Below are 13,088 nucleotides of genomic sequence, written 5' to 3' on the forward strand. Positions count from 1 at the left end.
AACTGTACACTTAAAAAATGGTTAAGATGGAAATTTTATGTTATGTGTATTTTACGAGAGGGCGGGGGAGAGAGAGAGAGAGACAGAGAGAGAGAGAGAGAGAGAGAGAGAGAGAGATGGAGAGAGAGAGAGGCTTCCCTGCTTGTTCCACCAGGGCCGGGGCTACTAACCCAAAAAGGATCTAGCGGGTTCCACGTGGTGTGAGTGGGGCCGGAGGACTGGGAGGCGATGCGCACCACTAGCGGACAGGGCACACCGAGCACAGCCCCAGACGCCTCTATAGGCCCGGGAGCACGCGCCTAGGGTTCCCCCTCCCCTGTGAACGCGCGCCCTCGGCCCACTCGCGCAGGGACAGGGCAGGAGCTGGGTTGCAGACACTGCCCGGACAAGTTCACAGCCAGTCCTGCGGGTTCCGTAGGCCAGCAGAGTGCTGGGGCCGTGCAGTCCCGGGAGCAGGCGGAAGGCGGGACCCCTCCCCTCACCCCACTCCCCCGCCCCGTTTCTCCTCCTCCTTCCCCGGCTCCCCTCCCCCCGCGCCCCCGAGTCCCGTAGCCGGGCAGCCAATCCCAGCCGCGCTTCTGCCCGGCTGCTCAGGGTGGTGGCACGGAGCCCGGAGGCGGCTTGGAGAGCTCGAGCTTTGTGCCCAGCGGCAGGTAAGGTGCGCGGGGGGATCTGGGTCGCGTCGGGCTTTTCTAAAACCCTCAAGCAGGAGCCTGAAAACTGATGCTAGTGGGAGACCCGGCGCCTGCCCCGCTGCCGGGCCCGCGAGCCCTCGGCGCCGCCCACCTCGCCCCGCCCGGGCCCGGCGCGGAGCTGGCTTTCTGGAGGCTCCGCTGGCCCGGGATCCCGACGTGCTCCCCAGGGAGGGCCTGTCTCAAGTAAACAAAGACCAACTATTAAAAACATTACATCTATGTTTCATTTGTAAAATGGTGATGGTTTCGGTTTTTATGCAGAGGTATTCGGCTCCTGCTGCGGGCGGGTGTCGAGGGCTCGGCCGGAAGGGAATCCGGGGACCCGCCGCGCTGGGGTTCAGCTTCTCGGTAGGAACCCTGCGTAGGTCCCTTAAGCTCTCCTGGCCGCGCTATCCTCTTTGGAAACTGGAAACTCTTATGATGTCAGATGTTGTTCTGAGGGTTACATGAATTAAATGCACTCTTTAAAAAAAAAACTAAGGCTGAGCTCCCAGCAACAACAGGGTTATCTAGACACAGCTATTTCAAAGTACTGATAACCCTGAATTGTTCCACAAAGGAACTAAGGTAGTTTGCAACAAAATCACGTAGAATAGTAACAAGTCAACATAGAATAAATGTAACCAGATATTGGGAGCAGAGATAATGTAAGACAGAAAATAAGTCCAGCAGAAAAAATAAAGTGTGAACTTGCTGTGAAAATGGAAATGTTCTGTATTTAATTAATTTACATTTAAATAGTGTGTGTCTATATGGAAAACAATATGGAGGTTCCTCAGAGAACTAAAAATAGAATTATTGTATGATCCAGCAGTCCCACTCCTGGGCACATACCGGGACAAAACTATAATTCAAAAAGATATGTGCACCCCGTGTTCATAGCAGCATTATTTACAATAGCCAAAACATGGGAGCAACCTAAATGTCAATCGACAGGTGAATGGATAAAGAAGATGCGGTGCATATATACAATGGAATACTACTCAGCCATAAAAAAGAGTGAAATAATGCCATTTGCAGCAACATGGGTGCAACTAGAGACTATTATACAAAGTGAAGTAAGTCAGAAAGAGAAAGACAAATACCATATGATATCACTTATATGTGGAATCTAAAATACGACACGAATGAACCTACCTACAAAATGGAAATAGATTGACAGACATAGAGATCAGACTTACAGTTGCCAAGGGGGACGGGGAGGGAGAGGGTTGGACTGGGATTTTGGTACTGGTAGATGCAAACTATTACAGTTAGAATGGATAAACAACAGGGTCCTACTGTACAGCACAGGGAACTATATCCAGTCTCCCAGGATAAACCATAATGGAAAAGAATATTTAGAAAAGGAATGTACTTATGTGTATAACTGAGTCACTTTGCTGTATAGCAGAGACTGGCACAACATTGTAAATCCACTATACTACTTCAATTTTAAAAAAGTGTGTGTCTAGTGGCTGCCTTATAGGACATTGCAGGTCTATATTGTTTTTCTAGTTGAGTCTCAATTTTGTCTCTAGGAAAGTAAACTTGGTCATTTGCATTGTTCCTGTTGTTTGAAACATACTTCATTCATTCATTCCTCAAATATGAATGGCCTTGGAGGAAGTAGAGCCATTCCTTATAATTAGCTAGAAAGACAATTTTCTGTACTTCATTATTAGAGCACCCTGATATATTGCCATGTGAAAGTCTACTCATTTGAGGAACTGGGGCTGGGAGGGATGGAGTCAGTGAATATGGCATAATTTATAACTTTTTTTAGAGTTTTGAATGAAAATATGTTAACTTACCTTTATAGCAAAATTTAAAATATATAGATAAGCAAAAAGAAACAAAATCACTAAAAATGTCACCACTCAGAGACATAATTGCAGTTAAGATTTTGATGTGTATATTTCCAGACCTTTGCCCCATGTGGCCATTTTATTTTGCTTGGTAGGCCCCAAAGTATCAGCTCCCTCCAAGAAAGGAAAATCCAGTCTGGGGGCAAGGGTCACTTTTACCTTAAACTTTGGACCTCTCAGGCCAGCACCTGGCCCCATCCGAGAAGATCACTGTCTCCCTAATCCTTCTCCCGTACTTCTGCCAGGGGCCTGGCTTTGGGGCAGTGGTTTATAGGCATCTGAGAGCATTTCGGAGAGGAGTCACAGCTGTGGTTCATTCCGCATGAGGAGTAATCCAGGGTTTCTCATCCTTGGCACTGTTGATATTTGGGGCTGGATAACTCTTTGTTGGGGGAGGGCCGTCCCGTGTATTAGAAGATGTTTAGCAGCATGCTGGCTTAACCCCCCCCCCCCGCTTCTCATCATGACAATCAGCAGTGTTGGTTGAGACCACTTGGGTTAACGGAAATTGCTAAATTATTCATGACGTGCACTAAAGAGGTTCATATTCCAGTTTGCACGTAGGAGAAGGACTGAGATCGAAAGAGAGGCATAGCTTAAGCTAAGGAAGCTGTTTAGTCCTGGCTGTACGATCCACTTACGGTGAGATTTTGGTGGGCAAGTATATCAGTTAGGATGGAAACAGGAAAAAACCACAAAAATGCAAGACACTTTTGAGGGGACTCCATAGAAGAGGGGGTAGGATTCGGGGAACCAGCAAATGACAGTGCGACACCCGGGGAGGACGGCTGGCGGGATGCCATCCCCACCCTGGCCGGAAGGGGCAGGGAAGGGACTGGGATACCAGAGCTTGGAAGTGGGGGCCGGGTGGGTGGGTTGGAGCACTGGAGGAGGAGCCGCCCTCCAGGGCAGCTGTGGCCCTGGCAGAATGTGGCCACTGTCAGAGCGGCAGCCCAGCAGATGGGGGATAAGTTCACCAGCCTCTCCCTTTGTTACGAGTCCAAGTTCGTACTGCTCAGCCGCATGAGTTCGTACTGCTGAGCCGCATGACAGGCCACTAAATTGAGAGATAAAGTGTTAGGGCAAGGCATAGCAGCTTTTTTTGGAAAGCCAGCAGACAGAGAAGATGGTGGACTTGCGTCCCAAAGAACCATCTTACCCCCAAGTTAGAATTCAGGCTTCAGAGGGGAGGGGGTGTGGCAGGTTGTTTAGAACTTCTTGGTGGGCCAGACCCGGAAGGGGATGTGCTTGCAGCTGTACAGGTAGGTCTGCTGTAAACCTCCAACAAGACCAATGTGATTCTCTGTTGTGCAACTTTTTATCTCTGTATGAATGAAAATTGTTATACATTTAAAGGTCAAGCCTGGGAGGCAGAGCCTTGAGAATGTGTTATCATGTGTATTTCAGGCTGTAGGCAACATTCTTTTACAAAGAAGTAGAGCCAGCATAAAGAAGCACCCGCAGCTGAGTGCAAAGGTGAGAGCTAAAGGAATAGATCCAATATGGAGTCAGGTTTGTTCTTCTCTGTTACACCTTTCCCCTCCTGTACCCACGGATCTCCTCCTCTGGCCAGTCCCTAGTGGAAGCTGGAGGGCGAAGCAACCCAGGTGATGCAGCTTGGGAAGGTCAGCCAGCTCCCGAGGGGGTGGGGGCAGGGCAGATGGAGAGCCACCAGAACCACGAGTAGCATGTGATCTAAAGTCTTCTGCCTCTGTAGAATGAAAGTTTGAGGGCTCTAACTCTTAAGGGTTACCAGGGGAGGAAAAGGAGATAGGCAAAAAATGTTTTTGAAAATTAAAACATACAACACACTCAGGCCACTGCTGCTTCTGACCTCTGACTCTGTTTCAAGCAGTAAGGTCAAGTCATGCTGTTTTAGCAACTACAGGATTTTTTTTTTTTCCAGCTTTATTGAGGTATAATTGACCAAAAAATTCTGAGATGAAGTATACAGTGTGATGATTTGATATACAGATACATTATGAAAGTATTCTCTCCGAGTAAATTAACACACATGTTTACTGGTTTTGGTTTTGGTGAGAACATTTAGGTTCTACTCTCATCAGATTTCAGTTATTCAAGACAGTGTCATCAACTATAGTTACCATTAGATCCTCAGACCTTATTCATTTTGTAACTAAAAATTTGTGCCCTTTTATCAACCTCTTCCTATTTCCCCTATACCCCAGCCCCTGGGAACCACTTTTCTAATCTCTGTTTCTGTGAGTTTGGTTTTTTTTTTTTTCTTTTAGATTCCACATATAAGTGATACCATGCAGTATTTGTCTTTCTCTGCCTGGCTTATTTCACTTAGCATAATGCCATCCGGGTTCACCTATGTTGTCAAAAATGACAAGATTTCCTTCTTTTTTAAGGCTGAATAATATTCCATATATTGTCATCCCTTGGTATCTGCAGGGAATTGGTTCCAGGAGCCCCCGTGGATACCAAAATCCTTGGATGCTCAAGTCCCTTATATAAAATGGTATAGTCAATGAATATAGTTGGTTCTCCCTATCTGTGGATTTCACATCCTCACGTATGGAGGGCTGACTGTATATGGATCACATTTTCTTTTTCCTTTCATCCGTCAACACTTAGGTTGTTTCCGGGTCTTGGCTGTTCTCATAATGCTGCAGTGAACATGGGAGTACATATATATCTCTTCAAGATAATTATTTTGTTCCCTTTGGATATATACCTAGAAGTGGGATTGCTGGATCATACAGTAGTTCTATTTTTAATTTTTTGAGGAATCTCCATGCTGTTTTCCATAGTGGCTATACCAGTTTACATTCCCATCAACAGTGCACAAAGGTTCCCTTTTTTCTACACCCTCACCAGAATTTGTTATCTCTTTTCTTTTTGATAATAGCCATCCTAACGTGTGAGTTGATTTCTCTTTATGGTTTTGATTTCAGTTTCCCTCATGATTAATGATGTTGAATGCTGAAAACCTTTTTGTGTACCTGTTGACCCTTTGTATGTCTTCTTTGGAAGAATGCTTATTAAGTTTCTCTGCCCATTTTTAAAAATTTTTTTGGCCGCAGTGCGTGGCATGTAGGATCCTAGTTCCCCGACCAAGGATCAAACCCATGCCCCCTGCAGTGGAAGTGCAGAGTCTTAAGCACTGGACCGCCAGGGAAGTCCCTCTGTGCATTTTAGAATTGGACCATTTGTGGTTTTTGCCATTGAGTTGTATGAGTACCTTGTATATTTTGGCTATTAACCCCTTATCAGATATGTGGTTTGCAAATATTTTCTCCCGTTCCATGGCTTCCTTTGCTGTGCAGAAGCTTTTTACTTTCATGTAGTCTGACTTGTTTATTTTTATTTTTGTTGTCTTTGCTTTTGGTGTCAAATCCAAAAAAATCATTGCCAAGACCAATGTGTAGGCGCTCACCCTTTATGTATTCTTCTAGATTTACAGTTTCAGATCTTAGGAGGCACCATACAAACTTTAGGATTGCTTTTTCTGTTTCTGTGAAGAATACCATTGGAATTTTGATAAGGATTGCTTTGAATCTGTAGATCACTTAGGGTAGTATGGACATTTTAATAATATTAAGTCTTCCAATCCATGAGCACAGAATATCTTTTCATTTATTTAGGTCTTTTTCGATTTCTTTCATTCATGTCTTACAGTTTCCATTGTAAAGATCTTTTTTTAATTGAAGTATAGTTGATTTACAATGTTTTGTTGATTTCTGCTGTACAGCAAGGTGATTCAGTTATACATACATATACATTCTTTTTTTTTTACATTCTTTTTTTTAATGTATTCTTTTCCATTATGGTTTATCACAGGATATTGAATATAGTTCCCTGTGCTATACAGTAGGACCTTGTTGTTTGGCTCAGCCTTTCTTACCTGTTTTGATGTGGATATTTTCTCATTCACCAGATGTGTAGGAGTCGCTCAGCTAGTTTCTGGATCTCTTTCAGAAGGGATTGCTCCCAGTGTAGCTGTACATTCAGTGTGTCTGTGGCAGAAGGGGAGCTCAGAAGCCTTCTGTGTTGCCATTTTGGTCAAATTTACTGCAGGATTTCTTTAAACTTCTTAATCCTGCATATTCCAACTCAGTTGTGCTGTTTGGTGTACTATTATAAAACATATCTTTGCTGGTGCCTGAATAAATAGTTGGATATTTTCTATATATCTTGTACAGAATGATTTTTCTTGTAGCTTAACTGTTTACTTTTTTTTAATCATCACAGAAACCATATCATAATACCTCAGAGTTTGAAAAGGCCTTATAGTTTCTCACCTGATATCTGAGAATTTGCAGGGTCTTAAAAAAAAAAATGCATGAGAAATATATACATGTATCAAATTATCATAGGTACAGCTTAAACTTATAGGATGTTATCTGTCAATTACATGTCTATAAAGCTGGAAGAAAGCTGCATAGGAAAACAAAATAGGCACAAAACAGCAGAAAAGCATCATATGCTCAGTGTAGAGCATAACATGATTTATGCAATTAACATCAAGGTCACAAATAACACACTGTGCAATCTTGCTTATAAAAAAAAAAATCTTGACTGAGCTGCTAAGGAAAGAAAATACATTCTTTCTAGCGAGTTTTTAAACTGTTAAAGACAAAAGTTACATTTACAGGGATTCCTTCTGGGTGGAAGATTTATATTCCTTTGGCCCCCACCACACACACTTGTCATTTGTGCTGTGCTCGGATGTTCCAGCAGTTTGTTGTTTCCAAAAGCACTTGGCCAGAAAGAACTAGTCTTTCAGCAATAGGAGACCAAGGTTTTGACCTGGACTTTCTGGGGGATCAGTGCCTAACGACATGTATGGGCCCCCCTGGAATGTCCTGGTCTCACCCCACTTTTAAAATTTAGTTGCACTCCAGTTGCATTGTTTGCAATTATTTGAGTTAATAAGCTGCTCTTTTAAAGAATGGGCACACCCTGATAAGCCTAAATACAGGATACCAGATGTTCATTCCTTAGTAAGAGTGCTTTGACTCCTGGTATAACATTTCTCTTCTGTTATGTCAAGATCACTCTCAGTAAAAGGCAAAAGGTTTTGAAACGGCCACGAGGAGAAACATGGAGCAGGTGGGAGGGGCTTGAAAGTTGGGGTGGGAAGGACAGTGGCTTCTGTTTGGAGAGAGTGCCAAGGAGAGCTTTACCTGTTCAGCACTGTTGTGCCTGGCGTCTCAGGGCAGCAGCTTTACTAGCTCTGATACCCTGAGCTTTGTCCTAGTTCACGTGTGTCTGTCTGCCCCTGAGAGAACCAGAAGAGAAGCTAATAACCTCCAGTTAACCAAGCCAGACATGGAAGAAAGCTGAAGCGAAGGAGAACAAAATAATAGAAGTGAGTTAGAATTTATGGTACATCAGCACCGGAAGAGTGTGAAGGGGTCATTTAACTTTGTCTGAGCTCATCCCCCCGACCCCCAGCTTTTTCAAGGTGCAGGACCCGAGTTGCTCAGAGACCATGTGCCCTGGCCTCTGTCACAGAGCTAGTGGGTACCCAGGCCAGGTCTAGAACTAGTCTCTTTTTTAAAAAATTTATTTTATTGAAATATAGTTGATTTACAATGTTGTGTTAATTTCAACTGTACAGCAAAGTGGTTTAGTTATACACGTATACACATTCTTTTTCATATTCTTTTCCATGATGGTTTATCACAGGATATCGAATATAGTTCCCTGTACAGTAGCACTGTGTTGTTTATCCATTCCATATATACTAGTTTGCATCTGCTCACCCCAAACTCCCACTCCACCCCTCCCCTATACCCTCTTCCCCTTGGCAACCACAAGTCTGTTCTCTATGTCTGTGCGTCTGTTTCTATTTCGTGGATAAGTTCATTTGTGTCACACTTTAGATTCCACATATAAGTGATATCATATGGTATTTGTCTTTCTCTTTTGAACTTACTTCACTTAGTATGATAATCTCTAGGTCCATTTCCCAGAGGGTAGCTTGTCTGCTGCAGGAGATACTGGGGAAGGAGAGGCCTATTTGAAAACGCTTTAAGCAGGTTATTTATGCAAAAGTGCTGACTTTTTTCCTTTAACTTTCTAGTGAACCACCGCAGCCTGAGCTGTTGTTTGTAATTATGCAGTAATTCAGGAACTAACTTGAGATTCTTCTCTTTTCTTTAAGTGGCTTCCCCTAGAGAGGCATACCATATATTTCTGGGTGGGAAGGCTGAATGAGCAATCCTAATTTAATTTACAGATTTGATGCAATCATAGGTACAGTTCCTATGGAATTTTTTTTTTTTTTTTTTAACTTGACAGAGCTGTTCTAAACTTCATCTAGAAGTCTGAGCGAGCAAGACTAGATAAGAATACTGAACAAGTTAGTGAGAGAACTTGAACTACCGGATAGCAAAACATACTGTAAAGCCACAGTCAGGTAAACAACATATTATAGGCATGGGAAGCCGGGTCAGTGGCACAGCCCAGAAGGTGAAAGAAAGAATAACCATATGCATAAGAATTTAAGTATGAGCCATTGGGGGAAAGAATGAAAGAGTCAATAAATGATGTGAGAACAACTCAACTATTTGGGAAGATTACAGGAGAGTCTTATCTCATGCCGTATACCAAAATATAATTTAGATTGATTAAAACTAAACATATAAAGGGGAAAAAAGTTAAAAATCTAAGTGAAAATTAAAATGTATATATAAGTCTTTCTAAACATAATACTAAAAGTCAGAAACTTAAAGCCTTTTAGGCTTTTAAATATTATTAACAATATTTTCAATATTGTTAAAAATATTAAACCCTTGAAATAAAAAACAAACAAAAGTAAATCTTCTTGCACCCCAATGTTTATTGCAGCACTATTTACAATAGCCAAGACATAGAAGCAACCTAAATGTCTACCAGCGGAGGAATGGATAAAGAAGATGTGGTACATATATACAATGGAATATTACTCAGCCATTAAAAAGAACAAACTAATGCCATTTGCAGCAACATGGATGGACCTAGAGATTATCATATGAAGTGAAGTTAGTCAGACAGAGAAAGACAAATATTATGTGGTATCACTCATGTGTGGAATCTAATTTAAAAATGATACAAATGAACTTATTTATAAAACAGAAACAGACTCACAAATTGCTAAAACAAACTTAACGGTTACCAAAGGGGAAACGTGGGGGGAGGGATAAATTAGGAGTTTGGGATTAACATACACGCACTACTATATATAAAATAGGTAACCAACAAGGGCCTACTGTACAGCACATGGAACTCCACTCAGTATTCTGTAATAACCTTATATGGGTAAAGAATCGAAAAGAGAATGAATATTTGTATGTGTATAACTGAACCACTTTGCTGTACACCTGAAACAAACACAACATTGTAAATCAACTCTACGCCAATAAAAATAAATAAATAAAAATAAAATACACTACAGCACAGGGGAAAAAAAGTAAATCTTCTTGTTATAGGGTTAGGTCTTAGATCTTTTAGAATGTATTAAATGTAGAATAAAGTTCTCCCTGGGTTCTGTTCAGACTTTAACAGGTCTTGGCAGGACAGTGGGGAGGAAGGGAGAGATGTGTGATGGGCAGGGAGGGTGCTGAAAGGTGGCCTGGGGTTGCTGCCTACCACGACAGTGCCATCTTATTACAAGGGAAGTTGAAAGCTGGAGAAGGAGGAGTATAGAAAGAATCCTGGCCAGGATACCCCTGTTAAACGTGCTTTATAAGTAATAATGCAATTCACCCTTGGTAATTGACTGCTGGTGCCTAAGGTGGTAAGGTTTCTAGGTGGGGTCCTTTCTCATCCATGTGCATCTCTGCAAATTGGTTTGGTTTGGTTTTGCTTTCCCCAGATTCTGTGGGAAAGGTAGTAAAGTTCATAAGTAATGTTTTATTGACTTTTTATAGGAAAGCTTTTCTGGAAGTTCCTATTAGAAAGGGAAGGCAAGCAGCAGTAATGTTTCTACAAGAACAAAGGACTCAGGGCAATGTAGTGATTTCTCCTGTGGAGACTGGAGACAGAATTGGAAAGCAGTGGTTATTACAAGATACTGAATATGTCAAGAGTTCCCTGTGCTCTACAGGAGGTCCTTGGTTATCTATTTTACATATAGGAGTGTGTATCTGTTGATCCCAAACTCCTCATTTATCCCTCCCCACCCATTTCCCCTTTGGTAATCATAAGTTTGTTTTCTGTGTCCGTGAGTCTATTTCTGTTTTGTAAATTAGTTCATTTATATCATATTTTAGATTCCACATATAAGTGTGATATCTTATGATATTTGTCTTTCTGTGACTTACTTCACTTAGTATGATCATCTCTAGGTCCATCCATGTTGCTGCAAATGGCATTATTTCTTTCTTTTTTATGGCTGAGTAATATTCCATTGTGTATATATATACCACATCTTCTTTATCCATTCATCTGTTGATGAATGTTTCGGTGGCTTCCATGTCTTGGCTGTTATATACATATCACATATATGTATAATATATATATAATATGTATGTATATGTGTAAAGATAACTAAATCACTTTGCTTTACACCTGAAACTAACACAACATTGTAAATTAACTGTACTGCAATAAAAAGGTTAAATCTTGGGGCTTCCCTGGTGGCGCAGTGGTTGAGAGTCTGCCTGCCAATGCAGGGGACACGGGTTCGAGCCCTGGTCTGGGAGGATCCCACATGCCGCGGAGCAACTGGGCCCGTGAGCCACAATTACTGAGCCTGCGCGTCTGGAGCCTGTGCTCCGCAACAAGAGAGGCCGCGATAGTGAGAGGCCCATGCACCGCGATGAAGAGTGGCCCCCGCTTGCCACAACTAGAGAAAGCCCTCGCACAGAAACGAAGACCGAACACACAAATAAATAAATAAATAAATAAATAAATAAAAGGTTAAATCTTGAAAAACAAATTTTTAATTAAAAAAGAAAAATGGGAAGCAGTGGAATTGCTAGGTCAGAGTTCGCTTGCTCACATTTGGAATTTTAATAGATGTTGCTAAACTGCCATCTGTAGAGATGATACCTACCTATAGTTCCCCAGTAATAGGTAGGAGGAGTTCCCTGGTGGTCCAGTGGTTAGGACTCTGAGCTTTCACTGCCGGGGCCTGGGTTCAATCCCTAGTTGGGGGACTAAGCTGTGCGGCAAGGCCAAAAAAAAAAATTTAAAAAAAATCAGAGATATTTGACCAACATGTGGGAAATGTTTTGATCTCTGTCAGTCTGACAGAGCATCTAGGTAAAGTCATTTCACAACTGAGGTTGAGCACTATTTTAAGAGTCACCAGATTTTCCTTTTCCGGGAATCAGAGAGCATTTTAGAGTTGGAACAAACCTTAGAGATGAAGTCCAGCCATTCAGCCTACACGTGGAGAACCTGTTTGGCTGTGGTCACTTGGCTAGTCCGTGACTGAAGCCAGACCAAAACCCCAGGTCTTTTATTTATCATAAAAGCTCTCTGGGTGTGTGTAAGACAGCCCTGGAAAGGTCTCTGGGGCAGTCTGGGTTTGGCTCCATAGCCAGGAAGCTGGAAGTTACAGCACAGGGCCACAACACCGTGACTGTAAGGCCAAGTGCTTTAACCCACCCTGAACTTCAGATCCCTCATCTGTAAAATGGAGTTAATATTAGCCTTTTTGCCAGGGTTTTAAGGATTAGGGATCATGTAGATAAAGCAGCCGACACAAGCTGTCTCACAGCTGTTACCATCCTCCTCATATTTCGTTGTCTGACTTCCCCACCCATGTGTAAGGGACACTTAACACTAACATTTTTTTTTTTTTTAAGTTTTATTAGGACACAGCCAGACCCATTTGTTACACATTGTCTACGGCTCTTCCCGTGCCTCTTTTTTTTTTTTAATAAATTTATTTATTTATTTATTATTATTTTTTTGGCTGCGTTGGGTCTTTGTTGCTGCGTGCGGGCTTTCTCTAGTTGCAGCGAGTGGGGGCTACTCTTCGTTGCGGTGCGTGGGCTTCTCATTGCAGTGGCTTCTCTTGTTGCGGAGCACGAGCTCTAGGCACTTGGGCTTCAGTAGTTGTGGCACACGGGCTCAGTAGCTGTGGCTCGCAGGCTCTAGAGCGCAGGCTCAGTAGTTGTGGCACACGGGCTTAGTTGCTCCGCGGCATGTGGGATCTTCCTGGACCAGGACTCGAACCCGTGTGTCCTGCGTTGGCAGGTGGATTCTTAACCACTGCGCCACCAGGGAAGCCCACCACTAACATTCTTAACAATATGAGTAAAGCGCAGTAGAGTGTTGGAGTGGGCATCTGTGCACGGCGGGCAGCCCGGCCAGGCCCTCCGAGGAGCCCCTGCAGTCCAGACTGTTGCCCAAGATGCATCCTTGACTTACTTCTGGCTTTGTCGGCAGCGTCCTGGTTATCCTTCGGAGGTATTTTATGCACGAGAAGACATCACACCCATACTGACTCCCCAGGACCTGAGAAGAAAGCTCACCCGCTTTGTCCTCACTCTCTGCTTTATTTAGTGTCTGGCTTCTAGCAAGTTCCTTTTTCTCAGATTTTCCAGGAAACTTGAAAAGGCTCCAGATGGCAAAAGGAAAG

The 13,088-nt window shown here is 42.8% G+C and overlaps 1 protein-coding gene across 3 annotated transcripts in view; it reads left to right on the forward strand.

Moving 5' to 3' along the window:
• Positions 1–249: 249 nt before the first annotated feature.
• BLVRA (biliverdin reductase A) overlaps positions 250–13,088 on the forward strand; it is a 58,461-nt gene continuing 45,622 nt past the window's right edge. Inside the window, exons 1-2 of one of the 3 annotated variants that reach the window (XM_057550512.1) lie at positions 250–653; positions 3,950–4,018. The gene's annotated coding sequence lies outside the window, so the exon portion shown is untranslated. Of the gene's footprint in view, positions 659–3,949; positions 4,019–13,088 lie in introns of all 3 variants that reach the window. The other 2 variants (XM_057550511.1, XM_057550510.1) reach the window with 2 other exon arrangements.

This window comes from Balaenoptera acutorostrata, chromosome 7, assembly GCF_949987535.1.
Source record: "Balaenoptera acutorostrata chromosome 7, mBalAcu1.1, whole genome shotgun sequence".
NCBI classification, from domain to species: Eukaryota; Metazoa; Chordata; class Mammalia; order Artiodactyla; family Balaenopteridae; genus Balaenoptera; species Balaenoptera acutorostrata.